Genomic DNA, 21,218 nt, shown 5'->3' with positions numbered 1-21,218 from the left:
TGTAATACATATTCTTGCTTTAAACAAGAAATTAGATGCACTGGGTACTTGGAACAAAAAGGACATTAAATTACAGGTTACATAATCTTTAGAAAAAGATGCCTTGTTATTCAGACATAAAAATGCTTAAGCCAGCTCAGTTTCTCCTTTCAAGGCTGAAAGATCCCTTTGCAGCTGCACTTCTGCTTGTGTGCATGAGTTTAGTTTTAGGTTCCAGCTTATAGTCAAAGACACCCCTAGGTTTGGAATGGGAATATTAGACGTTTAGACTACATTTTGACAAAACCAGTCCTTCACAAAAATCAGCTGTAGGTGTTTACCTTCTTGAAACCAAAACAGCAGGCGTTGTAGGGAAGAGGACAATAATGTCAATGGATATTATCTTCTATTCTACAAATGATGCAGACGTGTTACTCCTCTGTATACAGGAACGTTAGCTCTCTGATTATTAGTAATACATATCTGAATTACCTGTCAAAAGCTGATTTTTCAATGGAAACCATTTCCTGTTCTTCAGAAGTAGTAATTACATTGCAATTAACCAAAGTTTTTCTCTTTCTCTCCACTGTGCAGTGACACCACAGTGGTGTTCTACAACTGATAAAAGCCTAGATAACGGGACAAAAAATGTTTTGCTTTTGAAAGACAAAATAGTTTTAAATATCCACTGTGAAACAGTATAACTATCATTCTCAGGTGTTCAGACTGCGCACTTGGTGCCTTGCTTTCTTGCAATTTGCAAATAATAGCTAACCCTTAGTGGTATCTCTTCAGTGAGTACCTGACAATTTGAATTTGAAGTACCTGTCCTCAACAAATAGCTGTTGGATTTCAGGAAGTATTAGAAAGTGAAGTCTGAGATTAACTTTTATTTTTATGTGAGCGTGCACATGTGTGTGTTTATTAGGTATTATAACAACTTGATTTTTTTCTCTCTGAGGGAAAGCTTGTGTTGAAATTGGAAAAAAATCAAGGGTGATTGGAGAACTATTTTTCATCCCATATTAAATTCCTAGGAAGGAGTGTCTTCCTTATACAGCAATCAGGTTCAATGGATTCAGCTTAGATTTTGAAAATAAAAAGCTTGTCTAGAGTAAATAATGTTTTTAAACTACATAAGCAAGGTTAAAATAGTGCATCCAGGACTAAAACATATATTTTAAATTTAGAATTTATGACAGAAATAAAAACAGAAGCCTCTAGAAAATAGGGAAATAAAATCTTACACTACTACAGATGTGAGGTATCCTTGGAGTTGTATGTGTTTTGGGCCTCTGTACACTCCTCCTTGTTATTAAGCCTGGAAAGATCTAGAGATTGAAATTGTCAGCTGTAGGTAAAGGGAAAGAAAGTTTAACATCTGGTCTTCATGAGAAACAGCTTTCCTATAGCTTTCTCATTTAAACAAGAGTGCTTTTCATTAGGGAGCATATGGTCTTGTTAATGTGAGTACGGTCATGTGCTATTGTGCCCATTTTAAGTACGTTCTCATGCCAAGGTCAAAATTAACAGCTTTAAATCAAAGCCAACAGCCATCAGGCAGTCAGTAATGATCTTAGAGCAACCACAACAACAAGACAATCATTTGCTATATAATTAGTAAAACAATATTACTATGCTCAAGTATTATCACCTATTATGGAGTTGAGGAAAATGAGTATAGAAGGTTCTTAGAAAAGTTTTACATCTGATAGGTCCTGATTACAGACTTTTAGTAATCCTATTAGTCTTTAGTAAACCCATATTCATTTTCTGTTGATGGTCTACCTGCAGTTCTTTGGAAAAAAAAAAAAAAAAAAAAAAAAAAACCACCAAAAAACCAGCTACTGTATAACATATAAATGCTCTCTCTGGGAAGATTCAGCATATCTGCTCCTGAACATAGGATACGAGTCTTAGCACACTCTTGTGGTTCTTCTTACAAAGTGTTTAATCAATATGACGGTGTTGATCACCATGCCAGTAGTAGCAAAGTACCAGAAAATTCACAACAGAAAATTGTAGGTCACAGTACTGGTTCTTGGCTTATTGTCTTCAACTCCTCAGGTAGCATGAAGTGTTAAAGTTGATGGAGTCACAACAACAGAGGAAGCAAAAACCAGGTCTATGCTGAATAACAATTGTTCCAATTCTAATCAGGTCTTTTGCATAACTATTCAGAAACATTCTGATGATGATAATCTCTTATAAGAGAGAACAGTTGCTTCTAATTGCTTTGTTAGCACGGAGAAAAGAGCTGTGAGGCAGAGTTGTTAGAGCAGGTATGGCTGGGAGGTTAAATGCATTTCAATAGATTCTGATGGAGAACACAAGCAACCCATAAGCTCAGCATGCAGACACAGTTGGATATAGACAGTCATACACCGTGTGTGCACACTTACATGAAACTGTATTTGCAAAACTAATTTTGCTGGAAGGCTATACTTCTATAACAAGAAATATCATATTGAATGTGGGCAAAATTATTTCAATTCCTGACTCTGACATTCCATTGAGAAAGATATTCTGCATGAGTGATGAGGATACAATCATGCTTTTATGTGAAAAGTGGTGTTTGAGCTAAAGTAACTGCTAATGCTCTGTGCAGAGATTCCATTTTCATATCTAAAGAAACTAGCATATGTAGTGTTAAAATATTTAAAATTCACATATGAATTCTAAATATGAAAGAGAACCTGAATGTGCTCTTCAAGAAGTTGGTGGGCAACTATTCAGGTTGCTGGAGACATAGTGATTTCGTGGATTATAGAAAATGAGATGGGATACTTACATTTGGGTGTAAATAGCTCCCAGCCAGCATGGTTTTAGGGTGAGGATCATGAGGATTATGCATATGTCAAAGACACAGTTCAAGCAATGCACAGGTTTCTAGCAGTGGCAACAGTATCACACAGTATATGGTATACAGTTGTATGTTATAGAAGGTTTTTTAATGTTTTTGTTACACCCTGTTAAAATAAACATCCTTTACAAGGAAGGTAAGACAGCAGAACTCTGAATTAAAATCAAGTTTTGCTTTACTTATAAAATAGCTTTAAGATTTGATTATCAGTGTTTGCTTCATCTAAATGATTTTATTTGAATTGAAATTCATATGAAATTAGAGATCTGTACATATCTTGCTGTAAAAAAAAAATTAATTGACTCAGTTTACAGCATGGCAAATTATCAGGAAAAAGAAAAAGCAGAAAAGGAAAGAAGAAGATAGTAGTGAATGAAGTGTGCATTCATATTTTGACATGCATAGACATTATTTCTGTTTGAGTTTGAAATCCTTCCTGCAATTATACCAAGATTCTCCTTGTGTTCAAACAAGACTTTGAGATGGCAACACCGCACTGCATGTATACTGCATCTATACGTGAAAGGCCTGAACCTAACATCTGAATAATCTAATTTATGTCCAGCTCAGCAGCCGGTGCTTCAGCATGTAACATGCTTGCTACCATGAACTGAGTCTTTAGCTATCATTTGTGCTGCTGTGTGTTTTATTTTGTGTGGAGTTAAAGGAATGCGATGACTTCCATTTGACTTTGTAGAAGTATTGGAGAAAATGTTTCAGATGATAGACTAAACAAGAAGGAGATAAAAACCCAGGATATTACATTTCACAGACTACTGGGTCTATCATCATAATCATCATCAACATCAAACAAAGAAAAAAAAATCTTCTTGGATTTTTAGTAGGGTAGTGACACTTTGAAACAGGATTGCATCTATCATTAGATCTCTGCAATACACTCTGTATTTTGAAGGGAATGCTGAGAAGATGAGGCCTTTTCTCTCAAGCCTATATTCTGATGACTGATACTGTCATGGGTTCATGTAGGTGTGTATATATATGCACACATGCGCTTGCATCTTATTAAATCTCAGATTTACACTGCTCTTCTGCTGGCAGCATTCCCAAGGCATTGACCAAAAAATGCCTAAACTTGCTGAAAGCACAAAGAGAAGCAAACACACATAACTGTGTAGTGAACATTCAAAGTATGAACTTACAAAAGCTATAGTAGAGGGTCAAAAAGAAAGTTTCTGTCATTTGATTCAAATGCTCAAAAGGTATGCTATGTCTCATCTGGATAAAACTGTAAAAAAAAAGGTGAAGGTACACCTCTGTGAAAGTACATTATCTTTGCAGGTTGGGATCTGATCCTTAAGTTCACATTCACATTTTACTCTGGCTTTATATCAATATTTTTGACTTAGGTTTCCAAGTGGTACTACTATGGACTCCAAAATGTAGACATAAAAATATTCTTCCAGTTCTTTCATGAACATGAATAAATATTATTTTCAAAATCATGTTCAATTGCATTGAATTCATATTTAATTTTTAAAATCTTAATTAGCACTGTCCAAGTATTTATTGACACCGGGCCAAAAAGAATTTTAAACTGATTTAAAATACGTTTTTGAAATTTCAAATCTCAAAAACTGTTGAGACTTTAGGCTACATGAATTTTGTAATAAAGAAGTTGTGCCTCTGGAATTGTTTCATATTAGCATGAAGGAGAAACCTGACAAGTTATTTGTGCAAAGAGCTTACTTGAATGAATATTCTATAAAGGTTAATAGTTAAGGATATGAGTCAGATCTTAATTTAAATAAATATTCCTGAACTTTCTTTGATTTTTTTTCTTCTTTTTTTTTTTTTTTTTTTTATTCCTGGACCAATTCTAATGGTGAAAGGATAATGAATTTTTGGGAAGTGCTCTTTTTTCAATTTCTTTTTTGTCCTCACTGTTTGGCCATTACTGACAAAAGCAGCTTTGCTGCTTTCTATAAAAATTATTTCTTCTCAATTCATAAAATATAACAGTGCTATTGTAAAACTAGATTTTACAATATCACAGCTTGATATTTTATACACTAATATTAAGCTTCAGAAAAACAAGTGGCTGTTGTAAGCAACACCGTAAACCTCCCTTACCTTATTCTCTATTTTTTTATGAACATCAATCCATGAGTAAGGCATAAGAAGATTGCCTTGTGTAGGCATAATCTAAGAAGGAAATCCTTATTTACACTGCTTCACCAGTGGTAGCATTTTTTCAAAAAATTAGCATAGAATCATTAACTTCCATAATTTTTCATCATCATGTTAGTTAAATAGGCTAATCTTTAATTTTAATTAACCTAGTGGCTGTAAAGAGAAGAACCTTAAAGACCTGAGTCTAACTAACGACTGCCATTTATGGTAAGACTAATGTAGATTAGAGTTATCCTTCACTTTGAAGAAAATGCATTGCTATCTGAATTCGCTAGTAATACTATTTATGAATTAATTTTCATGAGTAAAATTTGATAACTGAGGCTGCCATAAGCATGCATTATGGGGGACAGGTTTTTTTCATAAAAATTTGCAACTGTTAGTGTATTGCCTTCTCTGTTTCTGCTTTGCCAACCCAAATGTTAACTTGTCCCAGTGCTGTCAGAGACATTCAGGGTTGTCTGAACTAAGACATATCAGCAGTTTTCATCACCATAAAGCGTTACCACGATAGAATATACATCTGGCACGTAGCCTGAAGGAATCACAAATCTAAAGTGGATGGTAAACAAAAGTACCAGTTTCTGACAACACACTTCGAAAATCCTCTAGAAATCGAAGTGTCAAAGTCATTTCAGTCCCTAGGCAAGTCTAGTATTTGTATCACTGGAAACATCAATTTCCTATAGAGGAGCTATTGGCTTGTGTGAAACAGACTGAGGAACTAATCAACATATTGTCTCAACGGAACATGCAAAAGTGATGTCTTTGTTTCCTCTGTCACACACTAGTATGTTTTTCATAGGAATATAGTTAACAGGGTGAATTTCTACAAGCATGTTTTGACCAGTATTTTCTATAGAAGCTGGAATTTTTAACATCACTACCATTGATCACAGTCAGTTGAAATCCTGCCACATCCTATAACCTGAAAGAGACGGAGCGATGTCTGTACCTGGATGGGAGAACTCCAGCCGCCACCTTCCTGTTACAACATCTGGATATCACTGAGAATATGACATTCTTTTTTTTTGGCTTGTTAGTGAGTGAGTGCTTCTGGATGGTGCTAAAGGCCACTGTATACATGGAAGTGCAAATTTTTGGATGAGACATAAAAAGATTCTTTAAAAGATCCTACACCATTTCTCTTTACAGGGTAGGCATTGGAAACCTGTTCTTCTTGCTAAATGTTAACTTGACTATTTTTTTTTCCTTTAGAAACTCTACTGTATTGACAGTGATATTGGTAAAGTGGCATAGTAAAGATGCTATGTCATTTGTGGCTCTGAACTCTTTAACTAATTCTTGACTCTCTGTTATAAAAGCTGCATTTCAAATTGAAGTTGCTGTTTAACACTAATGGTTGAAGTTATACGTAACATAGATCTGTACATAAAATACCATAGCTGGCAAATATCATAGCTGATATGATTCAATTTTATATATATTAATAAATATTAAGAATGCCTGGTACTTTTATTCATTCATATTTACAACTAAGTGTCAATGGAAAGATGCTTAAGGAACAAGACACTTTAGAGATTAAACAATGGGATAAATAATACTTCATAAGACAGTAATGAGTTTAACTCTAACTCAAATATATATCTACTTTATTACCAGACTGTTGTTTTGTGACCTGCATGAAATGAATGTGATGTTTCCATAGTTCGGTGCTTATACTCCAGTAGAACACCAGATTTCACTAATTGGGCTCTACTTTTGGCAGGCCCAGAAAGCAGCTTGGCTTTGCTTGTAAATGACTGGCCTATTTTCTTGACATCCATAATAGATTCTTCCAGATCCAAGGACGACTTGGAGTACTCTGTATGGTTTTGTTTAGGGCTGCAGTTTGCAGTGCTGTCATTTAACAGGTGTTAATTTAGTGAACAAACTCTTGAATGTCTGAGCAAATTACCATGCCTTTCATTGGCTCTAAATGTCTAAAGGATTTTAAAAATTATACTACTGAATATATTCTGCTTCATAATTTCTTTTCTTTTTACCATTATTAGTCATTTTAACAGTGGCAATTGCAACTAAATACTTATTTTCTGTTTGTACCAAAATTCTGTCTGTAATCCTGCTCAAAGTCTCTGGTGTGATACATTTGACATTTTCGCATGGCTCTCATCAAGTTCCAAATTTGATCCAAATGTATGCCCTTATGCTTTTCGGTTTTTTTTGATTCCTCTTCTCTGACCTTGGTGCCAAAGAGTAATTGGCAGGGTTTATTTGTCTTCTGCACTAGTACTTACATCATTTGGTTTCCAAAATTGCTTTATTCCTTCTCTTGGCACAAGACAATCTAGAATGTGTTCCCTTGGCCCTTCATATAAATGCATGAAACAGCACCAGCAGCAGATGATGTGGCGATAGCAGCCGGTTTGGCATCAGAAGAGGCATCCTCAGCAGGAGCAGAGAGCACTTTTTGTGGCAATACCCTCTCACTGCATCACAAAGCCAACATGCTCTTGGCTTTCTTGTGTGAGGGAGGTTCTTCTAGTTTGATTAATTCTGTTTCAGTTTTTCTCCATGGAAGTTCTTATTTAAAGAAGGGAAAGAGGATGAAAGCTATTTTTTCTGCCTTGTTTCAAAATGCATTTGAGTGCTGCTATGCAGGTTTCTGTTTCAGAAGTACTTTGTAAATGGATCCCACACAGTTCTCTATACAGATCTATCACAGTAAACAAAATTAATAAAGTAGAACAGTACAAAAACAGAAATTGGAGATGAAAATAACAGTGTAAAATACTTAGTGCTTTCTTTTAATGCAAGAAAATATTACAGTATTTTTTCCAAGCCACTTAAAATGTGCCAAGTGAAACAACCCATGGCACTTCCCTAGTGAGCTTGTTCTGTTATTTAATAGTTCTCACTCAGGAAATGTTTATTTGATATTCACTTTACATTTTCACCCTTGATTTTACTGTAAGCACTGCTTTTAGCAGTTAATGAGGTTCCTATGTGGACTGCAACCATTTTGAAAATTAAAGTCTTTGTCTCAATCTTTTTAGAAAAATTATTTTATTACAGGAAAATTCTGATGGAGTACTAGGTTGGATCAAATTCCTATTGCAATGAAATCATGTGATTCAGAAAAATAATGAAGGCTGCTGAAGACAGCTAGTATTCCATCAATTTGGTTAAAACAGTATTTTTAAAAAAATCAAATAACTTGTTGCATATTATTGTTATGTTATGAATTATTCATGCAGTGATATCTTTGCTCTTTCACCAACTCTAGATATTTTACCTGGAGTATTCTTCAAAACAGTTTCCAACAACTCTACTCCCATATAATAAGTATACCTTCATATTACTTAAACAGCTTTGATCCAAGTGAGGAATTGCTGAAATACCTTCAATATATTGTCTCCCAGTTCAGTCCCAAATAATTTCTACTTATAATTAATCACAGATCTATGGCAAATGTTGCTGGTCACCCTGCAATTCAGACAAATGGGATTGAGCAGTATAGCAGGAATGAGTGGGTTTGATTGTATTTCAGATTCTTTCACTATTAATAAAATTGGGAATAAAAGCCATTGATTTCCTGTGTGTGCTTGTATTACTCTACAGCACTTGTACCACTAATAAAAAAGAAATTCCTTATCGTTTCATTTATAAGCAGAGGAAATTGGCTATATAGAATAAGTCAGCAAATGAGAAAAATATGGACTTACATACTTTTTACAAAGAAATTTCTCTTACTGTTTTATTGCAGTATTCCTTCATTCTAGCTCAGATATAAATTGAGTAAGGTCCCATCTGAGAATTTATAAGAAAAAACTATATGAGTCATTATAATGGAATCAAAGTTTACTGTGAGTGAGAATAAACGAATTCTATCCTACCATCACTATAATTTCTAGCTAGATTGACCAAGTTGTGAAGGAGGTCTTGTTTTCTCTTACAACACAAAATGTAGGTTGCCACCTGTGTCTCACAACATATCTGTAAATAACAGATTGCACCAATTATGTTAGTGTTTTGCTGCTATGCATTAAAATGAAATGCAGCAGTGGGTAAGATTTATAGCAGAATGCACCGTTTTGGTTTCTAAAGCTGATAAGCAGAGAAGCATGAATTATTAAACTGAGTCGTAGCTTTATGGAAAGGCGAGTAATCAAGATTTGCTTGCACAAAATAAGAAAGCTGTGACTAATTTCATATAATGATAAAATGGTACATTTAAAGGTCAGCTTAACAATGGAAATATGATTTCAAGGGAAAGGAGTACCTTTGCTTTTGTTGTGTAATTCAACTGGCACATACAGAGTAGACTATTGAGTTTCAAGTGAAATAACGCAGAATCTTACTATTACTTCAAATAGAAGCTTAAAAAAAATAGTTATTTATCATGTATTATAAAGCAAAAAAAAAACCAAAACAACAACAGTTTTGGGAGTGTGACATAGCAAAGACAATAAGGATTCAGATCACATAGAAGTCCTTGAATGTGTCTTAAAATGTTCAGTTTACAAATCATAGTAGATCAGTATTGACTATTCTGGTACTTCAGTTTACTAGATAGGCTGAAATTAATTTTAAAGTGTATCTGCATTTTTGCCTGTGTTTCTGTCCCTCCCCTCTGTTTCCAGTTCATCTGAAGACAAAAAGTTTTTACTCCTGTTTTACTGTCTGGGAGCAGTAGGATTTCACCTAGTTTTCTCTGTGGTGTTCCTGTCAACATTTTATCTTTGTGAGCGTCCCCACTGCTGATGTCTCTTCCTGGAAATACTGTTGCTGAATTTCTCCTGCTTAGGAAGGTTTTTTCCCTTCTCTTACCTAATCTCAGCATGCTCTTTTTTAGCATAGGGGTCATTTCATCAGTTGTAAGACATCTTTAGTCAGCCTTTAATAAGAGGTCTTCTTTCTATATTACCATCTCTCAAGTTCTCCTTCAGTGCTATCATTGCTTTCCCTTACTCTTTTGTTTTCTCTAAGCACAAGATGTTCAGTTTCTTTTTGCTTTACTCATATATCAAGAGTCTGAAGTTCCAAAAGAAAGAGAACACAAAGAAATTAATATCTGAGACACTCAGAACTATTTCAGCACTCTCACAAAGACTGCAAAGTCTTGTTATTTAATGATGACAGACCAAATTCTCTTTCTGATGGCCTTTCAGTACTTCCAGCATTTGCATCAACTGTTTCAAATCTTCAGAAACAGATTTAAAATATTTACAAGGCTTTGAGTGTTTTACATTTACTGTCACCTTGTAACATTATTGATCTTGGATGTGGGTGCTTGCCTTGATTTAGCAACACTTAAAATATTTAAGTTTTATAGTTTGCCTTGAGCATAACAAAATGAAAGAAAGAGTCATAAAGGAATAAAGAATAAACTAACATGTTTCTAAAGGAAAATAACTTAGCTCATACAGCGCAATAAAGGGTCTCACATAACTCCCACTGGAAAAGCTTTTAGAAAGACTTCTTGGGGAGATAAATTGAGAAACAGAGAATGAAGGAAGGATACGTTATGAAAGCAGAAAATCTCCTCCAAGAAGCAATGGACAAGAGATGTAAAATATAAAGGATGTTAAAAATCCTTCTTGAAATAGTTGTGCTTTTATTAAATCACACATAGTGTTTAGATATCATAGTGATAGGCTTTCCTTATTGATATTATTACTACTGCTAGTCTATATTTATATGCTAAGGATAAGATCGTTGCCTGTGAAATATCTGCCAGACAGACATACAGGTCAGCTCTGCACTACTTTCAGTATATGAGACACACCAGGTACTAAATCTAGGAACAGTTCATGGACTAAGCCCTTTATAACTTGCAGAAGAGGGTAGATGAGGTTGTGTCAAGTACCTTTGTCCAAAAGTTCCTTTGCTCTAAACCCTGACAATTAAGGTACCAGCTGCTTCTCATTTCATTAGGAATATAGGAATAAAGGCCTCTCTGTACTGAATCACACCTGAAATGTATCATTTCAATATCTATATGGTTTCTAATATTGGGTGTCCCTGCGTAATTTAGAACTTAAAACCATTTCTGCCACACCAGAGCAATTCAGCTGAAGAAGTACAATCTCCCTCCCTTCTCCTTTTGTGTTATGTATAGGCCTGGAGAAAAAGTGATCACTGCAAACAGGCAACTGCTACAATAGACCTTGTGGCCCACAATAATTTAATCTATGTTACTGAAACACTTGTCCAGTTACACAATTTTTAATTGGTATAAAATCACAGGGGATATAAGAAACAGAAGTTCAGCTTTCTAGTGCTTAAATCACTGGTTCATTATCCAGTTGTTACATGTGATTGTAGCTAGGATAGTTTTATTTTCTTCCAAATTTGGAAAGCTTTGAGTTTATTTGAGCTTTGAGATACCTCTTCCCCAATTTGATTTGTCAATCTATCTTCTCAGGATCCACTTGAATCTCTTAGAAAGAGACTGTAATATTTATTAAGTATGTGGTAAAAAATAGGCTATATTACTACACAGTTAGGTAAAATGAATGCCTTTTCTGTTAGCTTGTAGTCAGTTGGATCTCATTATTCTTCTCTTTCTTCTAGTGTCCATAAATGGTGAACTGTATCAACTACAGGTATGATCTCACAGTTTTTATTATAAAGCATTCAGCATATCCTTAAAAGTACAAAACTGTAATAAGATTGCTTTAAGAACATATCTAGATTAAAATGGTTCCTACTGATTTTAGAATGTGATAAACCTATACAGTTTCTGAATGCCAGAAAAAGTAAAGACAAAATGGTATTAATTGACTTACGTGAATACAGTCATTACAAATACAGGAAATACAACCCATATTCCAAAATCATAAAAGTCCAGATTTCTGCCATTTTACATTAAGAGAGTAGCTGGGTAGGTAAAATACTTGAATTTGATTCATGACAACTTAATTTCAATCCTTACTCTGAAGTTAAGTAAATGGAGTTGGCTTTAAATACTTAAGATGGTGTCCTAACCACTGGGTTATTAAATGTTTCTATGTCTGTCTGACTCCTGGCCATCTCCTAAGAAAAATTCCTCACTGAACTGGCATATTTTTGTCAGAGCTTTTAAGGAGTTTTCTTGCTATACTAGCATTATTCTTATCCTCATTCGCTATGAGAACATCTGTTGGACAACTGCTTGAGTCATGCCATCTCAAAATTATTTTGGGATAGCTACATCTTAATGGAAAGAAAAATATTCAGTTAACAATACAAGACAGAAGATAATAGACAATATGCTGGAGTAAAGCTGTATAATTGTCTGCTAGCAAAATACTTAAGTAACATCTGTGTAATGAAATTCAAATCTGAAATTCAGTGGCTTATTTGATTTTTTGCAATTTACTATCATTTGTTGCCAATCAAACTAATGGCTGAAGTACTTGTCCCTTGAAGCCAATAAGAATTTTTTCATTTTTTTGTAATAAAACTATTATTGCATTCAATACATTCATATATTTTGTAAAGTAGTCCTTGTATCTATGATTTTTACAATTAATGAAGTATTATAGATCTTTTAGGAAAATAAAATTTATTTCTGAGGTTTTTTAATACTCCTTGTATTTATCTAATGATAATGAAAACCTAGTAAAAAATATGAAAGTTCTTATGAATAATTTTGGTTTTAATATGGATGTTTTTCACTGAGCATTTATTTTGAATGAACACTTCTCCACAGATTTTAGCTCATGAACCTGTTCTAGTATTACTACCAATGTATGTCTGATTCAAAGCAGTGCTCTAGAGAAAGATTGCTTAAACTCAAAGCATGGTGTGCACTTAAGTGTTTGTGTTTTGAGCTAGAATGCAGAATTAGATACTTGAAATAGAAACATTGAGCTTTTCTAAACTATATATCAAGTCTTCTCTATAGCAATAAATTCAGCCTAGTGACAGACATTTTATATTAATCCTTCAAATGCATTTCAGCAGATATCAGAAAAGTAAGCAGAGCATGATCAGTGTTGAATAGAAAATGTTAGGACCAAAACATTCATTTCTCCTACTTCCTGAAATGAAAATCATACAGCAGGAGAAAAAAGGGGAAAAAAAAAAAAAAAAAAGAAAAAAGCACTACAATTAGTATAACCAGCATCCCAAAACTGTTTTCCACTATCCAGTCTATCAATCTACTAATACAGTGTAGCAGAAAGTAGTCAGATTCATTCTTCCAAGTGTTCCTAAACAAGCAGGTTTGACTAAACTTTTGCTATAACAGGTTTATTAATTTCAGACTGATGATGTATCAATTAAAACTAATCCATCTTCGAGTCAGGAATAATTAAAACTTCTTTTATCCTCATGAAGGGTGTGCATGAATCAGTAATTACAAAGCACTGCTCAGCTCCACCATTTACTTTCATCTTGTGAGGAGATTAATAGCCATCCTTGGGACGCCAGCTGCTTTCTATTTATCAAAGGAATGTCAGGGGCTGGCAGTTCTGCTGGAGGACTAAGGGCAAGACAGGGTATGAAGACCTATCAGCACCTTTGGACTCAGGCAGGGGGAGGAGAAACAAGTGTTAGTTTGTACACCTGATCCCCCTCACTCCCTGTGTGGACACAGGTTTCTTGTTATCCTTCTCAGCTTAGCTGGTTGCCTAGATCTAAGGCCAATAAATTGTGCTATTTCAAAGAACTGCAATTTAATTTCATTTGCACGTTTCTCCCCTTGCTCCCCGTCACATCTCAACAAACAGCAAGGCTACCTTTCAGCAAAGATTATTGTAATTAGTATACAGTGACTCATGGAATTTCATTTTGGAGAGCCATTTTGCATTTCACATCTCTACTGTCTATGGCTACATCAGATTCATGCATGTCTCCATTTCATTTTAGCATTAATATAACATATTTCCATATCTTTGTCTTCTGTTCAAAGTCTCCCCATGGTCAGAAATACATGGTAAAGTACAGTGAGGTGGGTTTTTGTTGTTGTTGTTGTTTCTTTTTAACCATTTCTTTTCAAATGTGAGTATAAGATTGAATACCTTGGGCGATATATTAAGTGATCAAGCTACAGTTCAGTCTGTCATTTATATTTCTCCAGGCTATTGAAAATACATGTAAAAAATCGTTCTTCATTGTCTTAATAGCACCTGGATTTTAACTCTGTTCTCTACTGCAGTGAAGATGGTAGCATTGGACCCAATATTTTAAGAATGATTTAAAAACAATTTCCACACTTCAAGAGTATTGAAATTATTAATGGTTTACAGTTGGTGCTAATAATATGGACACATTTAAAAATTTGCATTTACATACAGAGAAAATCCCACATGGCTTCAATATACTTCAGAATTTAATACTGAGATTTCTATATTTATATTCAGTAAGTTGCACAAAATAATGTTTTGAATATTTTTCCAACTTTCCCAGTCAATATTCTTTAGTTGTAGTTCAGCTGCCAAGACTGAGCACCATGTAGTCCTTTATATATTCCCAAAGCAGAATTTAACAAAGTTCTGATGGTTGAAATGTATCTTTTGAAGTTCATCTATCTCAATATTTTAGTCCATTAGAGCAGAAAAAAATTGAAAGAATACTGTATAAGTTAACTGGATACACTATTTACAAAATATTATTTTTAAATTCTTATAGTAAGTGTTCACAGGTAAAAATTACATAGCATTATTCCAGTCATGGTGTGAAAAGAACACTTCCATGCACTGTGAAAAACTGTTATCTATTACTTCAACTGAAACAAAATAATTTTCAAAATGTGATTACTGAATATTTTCTGCAAGCTGCTTACAGTTTAAATTACTTACAGAAATTATCTGGTAAGAGAAAAATATATAGTTAGTTTCATAAGATGAGAAATGATCATAATTAGCAGAATAAGAAAAATAATTAGAATTACACTTTTCAAGATTAGTCCAGCCTTTCTTTGCCCTAAAGCAACTCTTCTATCATTTTTTTTTTTCTCTTTTGCGGTGTCCTTGAGTAAAAACCGGAAAGAGAGTAAGTACTTCAGCATTATATCATAAGGAAGTTTTATGAAAAATAGTAGTCCTTACTGGAGTGAGAAACAAATGGATATCTACCTAGCAGTGCAGAAACATTCAAACCAGCTCTGTATTGACCTGTCTCCTAGACAACAAATGAAGTAGAAGAGGCAGGCAGATTAAGTGTGTATTCTAGGGGCCAAAAAAGGAGCTAATGGGTGGTGGCAATTACAGGGTGGTGATTCATCCAAGCTAATATGCCCCAGTCTTCAGTACTGGTACACCTATGCTCACATTAAATCTAAGATATTTGCACAGAGCTTCATTGTACCATTTGTTTCACAGGATCACAGGACAATTCCGTTTGGAAGGGACCTTGAGAGGTCTCTAGTCCAACCTCTTGCTCAAAACATGGTGGACTGCGAGGCTGTCCCATGTTACTCAAGGATTTATCCAGTCTCGTCTTGAAAACCTCCAATGATGAAATTGAACCAGCTGTGTCTCCTGTATCCAGTATCTCCTGTACCAGGCTTTTGGAGAATAGGAACTGAATTTCACATTTACCTGGAATGGAAGAAAACACCGAGACAAAAATGATGGAAGGGTATAGAGGAGAAGTTTGTGATAGTCATTATCATAGGCTGTTTATTAAAATCTGGCTTACTGGCTTATTTAAAATCTGGTTTACTGGCTTATTGTGAAAATGCAACAAGATTTAAGAGATCTGTGTCATTAAATATCTTTCAGGAACTGAATCTTAGTAGTAAATCTGAAAGCAAACAAAATAATGTCAGAATTTGATTTGGATATTCTGTACCAGTTTAAAAATACCAACTGTATTCTTAGATTTCTAAGTTAGGTGTGAATGCTGATGGTCTGATCTACACCAATAAATAAAAGCTCTTCTGTGATTTCCAGAGGTCAGAGAGAGCGTTGAAGTAAAGCATTTAATGAGATAATTTTCCTTTAAATATACACTGATGACATCTCTCCCTTGATATCAACTGGCAAATGTCCATATTGTGAAACCTAACATGTAATAAGAGCTTAAAATAAAGTCCTCCAAAATTAGCCAGTGGGGAATACTGAAGTTTTGCAAGATTCATTTCTTCTCTGTAAATTATTGTTGCTCCATTAAAGCCTGTATTCCTGTGAAAATTCCTTTTAGTCAAAAGGTATTTTTGTGGAGTTATGAATCTTAGGGACTAACATATAGTTGGTGAGGAGCACAGCGGTGGCAACAGTAAGTTCCCTGGTTGAGCACGAGGCAATGAGACTAAAAGGGGGTTCCTGGAGCCCGGGAAACCCGCGGACGCACTGAGAGACGAGCCGGGAGCCGCCAGCTCTCGCGAGTGAGGCTGACGTGGTGCGGGGGCGTAGCCAGGAGCAACCGCAGGAGATTTAAATGGCTCCTAGGGAGCGCGAGTGACCAGGACATGGCGCAGCAGTTTGCACAGGCAGGGCACGCGTGCAGGGCACTGAAGCTCTGCCAGCTCAAAAGGTAAGTTCAGCCAGTGGTCATCACCCTCTCAGAAGGAGGTCAGCTATGGTCTCCACCCAGCAGAAGGCCATGTCCTCTACAACCACCAGAATGGATGTGGCAACCCAAACTGCTCTCAACAAACCATGCAGCCACCCAGGTCTCAAGCTGCAGAGAGTGCCAGAGCCTCTCGCTGGTAACGGTTGGCAGTAGTGAGAACAGCTGTGTGAGGTGTGAACAGGTGGATGATCTGCTCAGCTTCGTGGCAGAGCTACGAGAGGAAGTAGAACGGTCAAGGAGCATCAGGGAGGCTGAGAAAGAGATAGACTGGTGGGCCTGTGGTCTGCCCTCCCTGAGACAGAAACAGGAACAGCCACCAGAAAAAAAAAAAAAAAAAGATCAAGGGGACCCTGTATCTTTCCCCCACCAGGCTGAAGGCAGTAGCTTAAAGGAAAGGAGTGAATGGAGGCAAGTCCACACTTGGGGCGGCAGGTGAACCCTTTCCTTGCCCAGCTTGCCTTCCCAGGTGCCTCTGTTCAACAGGTATGAGGCTCTGGATGTGGAAAGCCAGTCCATGGATGATGTGGATGACAGTTTCTCTACAGCAGAGGTGTCACCAAGGTCAGAAAGACCTACCCCCCCATCACAACCACCTCCACGAGGAAGGAAAGAAGGGTTATAGTTGTAGGTGACTCCCTTCTGAAGGGAACAGAGGGTCCAATATGCCAGGCAAACCCTCCTCAAAGGGAAGTCTGCTGCCTCCCCAGGGCCCGGGTTACGGACATCACCAGGAAACTTCCCAGCCTGGTACAGCCCTTGGACTACTACTCGTTATTGATCTTCCAAGTAGGTGGAGAGGAAGCTTCAACCCATAGTCCAAAAGATATCAAGAGACACTTCAGGACCTTGGGACGGCTGGTGAGGGAATTGGGAGCACAGGTTATTTTTTCCTCCCTCCTTCCAGTTGCGGGCAGGAACATTGAGAGGAGCAAACGGATCCAATCCATTAATACATGGCTCCATGGCTGGTGTCAATGTCGCAGTTTTGGGTTTTTCAACAATAGGATGGCCTGCATGGCACCAGGCTTGCTGGCATCTGACAGGATTCACCTTTCTCAAAGGGGGAAGAGGGTCTTTGCTCAGGAGCTTGTGGGGCTCATTGACAGGGCTTTAAACTGCATTTGAAGGGGGAGGGGGTCGATATCTGATTTGCCTGTAATAAGGGGTGGGATAACATGCCATGGTTAGAGGGATTGGGTACTAGTGGGGGATGGGATGCTAGCAGGGGCTCTCAGCCTGTTGATCTGAGGCATGCTGGAAACACTGCAGTACAGTCGAAGTCTTATGGGGATGAGCAGAGGGCTCTTGAGGTAATAGGAGCCAACAGGGAAATATTAGAGAAATTCCTCAAGGGAACCAAGGGGTGTTCCTCCAAGAAGGTGACATGGACAGCCCAGCTGAAGTGCCTCTACACCAATGCACGCAGCATTGGCAACAAACAGGAGGAGCTGGAAGCTACCATACTGCTAGAAAGTAATGACCTAGTTGCCATCACTGAAACTTGGTGGGATGAATCCCATGACTGGAGTTCAGCTATCAAAGGCTACAGGCTGTTCAGAAGGGACAGGCCAGGTAGGAGGGGTGGAGGTGGTGCCCTCTACATCAAGAAAGGGATAGAGCATGAAGAAGTGTCCCTGAAGAATAGCCATGAGCAGGTTGAAAGCTTACGGGTAAGAATTAGTGACCGAGGCAACAAAGGGAACCTTGTGGTTGGGGTCTACTACAGGCCACCTGATCAAGGGGAGCCTATTGATGAAGCCTTTTTTCTCCAACTACAGGAAGCTTCATGCTCATAGGCTCTTGTCCTGATGGGGGATTTCAACCACCCTGACATCTGCTGGGAAAGTAACACGGCAGGTGGTAGGCAACCTAGGAGACTCCTGGAGTGCATGGAGGACAATTTCCTAAGCCAAGTAATAGGTTGCCCTACCAGAGGGGATGCAGTACTCGACCTGGTGGTCACCAATGTAAGTGAGCTCATTGGTGATGTCAGGATTGGAGGCAGCCTCGGCTGCAGTGATCACACACTGGTAGAGTTTACAGTCCGGAGAGATAAGGGTCGGGTGAAGACTATAGTCAGGACCCTGAATTTTAGGAAAGCAAATTTCCAGCTCTTCAAGGAGTTAATCAACAGGACCCCCTGGGAAATGGCCCTCAGAGACTAGGGAGCAGAACAGAGCTGGCAGGTCTTCAAGGATGCTTTCCATAGAGCACAAGAGCTCTCGATCCCCTGCTGCAAGAAATCAGGCAAGGAAGGGAAGAGGCCAGCATGGCTGAGCCATGACCTGTGAGTCAAACTAAAGGGCAAGAAGAGATTGCACAGGCAGTGGAAGAAGGGACTGGTTTCTTGGGAAGAGTACAGGGACACTGCCTGGTTGTGTAAGGATGGGATCAGGAAGGCCAAGGCTTGGCTGGAGCTGAACCTGGAGAGGGACGCAAAGAATAATAAGAAGGGCTTCTACAGGTACGTCAACCAGGAAAGGAAGGTTAAAGAAAGCACACCCCCTCTGATGAGCAGAAGTGGCGAGCTGGTAACAACAGACGAGGAGAAGGCTGAGGTACTCAACAACTTCTTTGCCTCAGTCTTCACTGGCAACCTCTCCCCTCACACCTCCTGAGTCAGTGGGCCATTTGACAGGTATCGGGGGGGCAAAGGTCCTCCCACTGTAAGAGAAGATCAGGTTCGCAACCACCTGAGGAGCCTGAACATACATAAGTCTATGGGTCCTGATGAGATGCATCCCAGAGGGATGCAAGGATGTATCAACAAGCCACTCTCCATGATATTTGGAAAGTCACGGCAGTCAGGTGAAGTCCCTGGGGCCTGGAAAAAGGGAAATATTGCACCCCTTTTTAAAAAGGAGGACCCTGGGAACTACCGACCTGTCAGCCTCACCTCTGTGCCTGGGCAGATCATGGAACAGATCCTTCTAGAAGCTATGCTAAGGCACATGGAGGACAGGGAGGTGATTCAAGACAGCCAGCACAGCTTCGCCAAGGACAAGTCCTGCCTGACCAACCTAGTGGCCTTCTCTGATGGAGTGACTGCATCAGTGGACAAGGGAAGGGGTCTGGATGTCATCTGTCTGGACTTCTGTAAGGCCTTTGACGTGGTCCCCTACCATATCCTTCTCTCTAAATTGGAAGGATATGGATTTGATGGGTGGACTGTTCAGTGGATAAGGAATTGGCTGGATGGTTGCATCCAGAGGGTAGCAGTCAATGGCTCGATGCCCAGATGGAGAACAGTGACGAGTGGTGTCCCTCAGGGGTCCGTAGTGGGGCCAGTGCTGTTCAATATCTTCATCAATGACATAGACAGCGGGATCGAGTGCACCCTCAGCAAGTTTGCAGATGACACCAAGCTGAGCGGTGCAGCTGACACGCCTGAGGGATGGGATGCCATCCAGAGGGACCTGGACAGGCTGGAGAGGTGGGCTTGTGTGAACCTCATGAGGTTCAACAAGGCCAAGCGCAAGATCCTGCACCTGGGTCGGGGCAATCCCTGGTATCAGTGCAGGCTGGGGGATGAAGGGATTGAGGGCAGCCCTGAGGAGAAGGACTTGGGGATACTGATAGACGAAAAGCTGGACATGAGCTGGCAGTGTTCTCTCGTGGCCCAGAAAGCCAACTGTATCCTGGGCTGCATCAAAAGAAGCGTGGCCAGCAGGTCGAGGGAGGTGATTCTGCCCTTCTACTCTGGCGAGACCCCACCTGGAGTACTGCATCCAGCTCTGGAGCCCTCAGCACAGGACGGACATGGACCTTGTTGGAGAGGGTCCAGAGGAGGGCCACAAAAGTAATCAGAGGGATGGAACACCTCTGCTATGAGGAAAGGCTGAAAGAGCTGGGGTTGTTCAGCCTGGAGAAGAGAAGGCTTCAGGGAGACCTTATTGCGGCCTTTCTATACTTAATGGGGGCTTATAGGAAAGATGGAGACAGACTTTTTAGCAGGGCCTATAGCGATAGGGCAAGGGGTAATGGTTTTAAACTAAAAGAGGGTAGATTTAGACTGGATATAAGGAAAAAATTTTTCACTATGAGGGTGGTGAAACACTGGAACGAGTTTCCCAGAGAGGTGGTAGATTCTCCATCCTTGGAAGCATTCAGGGACAGGCTGGATGGGTCTCTGAGCAACCTGATCTAGTTGAGATGTCCCTGCCAATTGCAGGGGGGATGGACTAGATGACCTTTAAAGGTCCCTTCCATCCCAAAGCGTTCTATGATTCTATGATATGATCACCCATGAAATCAACAACACTAGAAACGCTTCTCTCTCTGTTCCATGGCATATAAAATCATCCACATAAAGCAGTATAAGAGATAGTGAGTGTCTGAAATATATCTGGTTTTCTGCTTATGAATAATCATATCATAAGCTGTAACATAGCTTTTGTTTATGTCTTTTAAAAGACTCTTAGCTGTGACAGGAAACTTAGTAATAGGAAAGAATAATTCTGTTTCATATGTTTTGGTCATACACAATTCACTAGAGGCACAGTATCATCTTGTTAGCCTTCCTCATGCCAAGTGTTTTCTCTTGTCGTGTTGATGACTTCTACAATGTTTCACGTAAGTTTTATTTTCTTTTATCTAGTATTCTTTCTTCTTGGAAATAAAAAGACAAATGAGATAATTAGGTATAATTTTGTTTTTATCATTATCCATATTACATTACAGTACATCCCTGGGCAATACCATTACTTAAGTTGCGTGGATAATATTGCAGCGGACTTTCCTGGGTGAAGCATATAAATAC

Source organism: Platalea leucorodia (assembly GCF_965183815.1).
Source record: "Platalea leucorodia genome assembly, chromosome: 7".
Lineage (NCBI taxonomy): Eukaryota > Metazoa > Chordata > Aves > Pelecaniformes > Threskiornithidae > Platalea > Platalea leucorodia.
The sequence above is the reverse complement of the archived record's forward strand: the minus strand, read 5'-3'. Positions refer to the sequence as shown.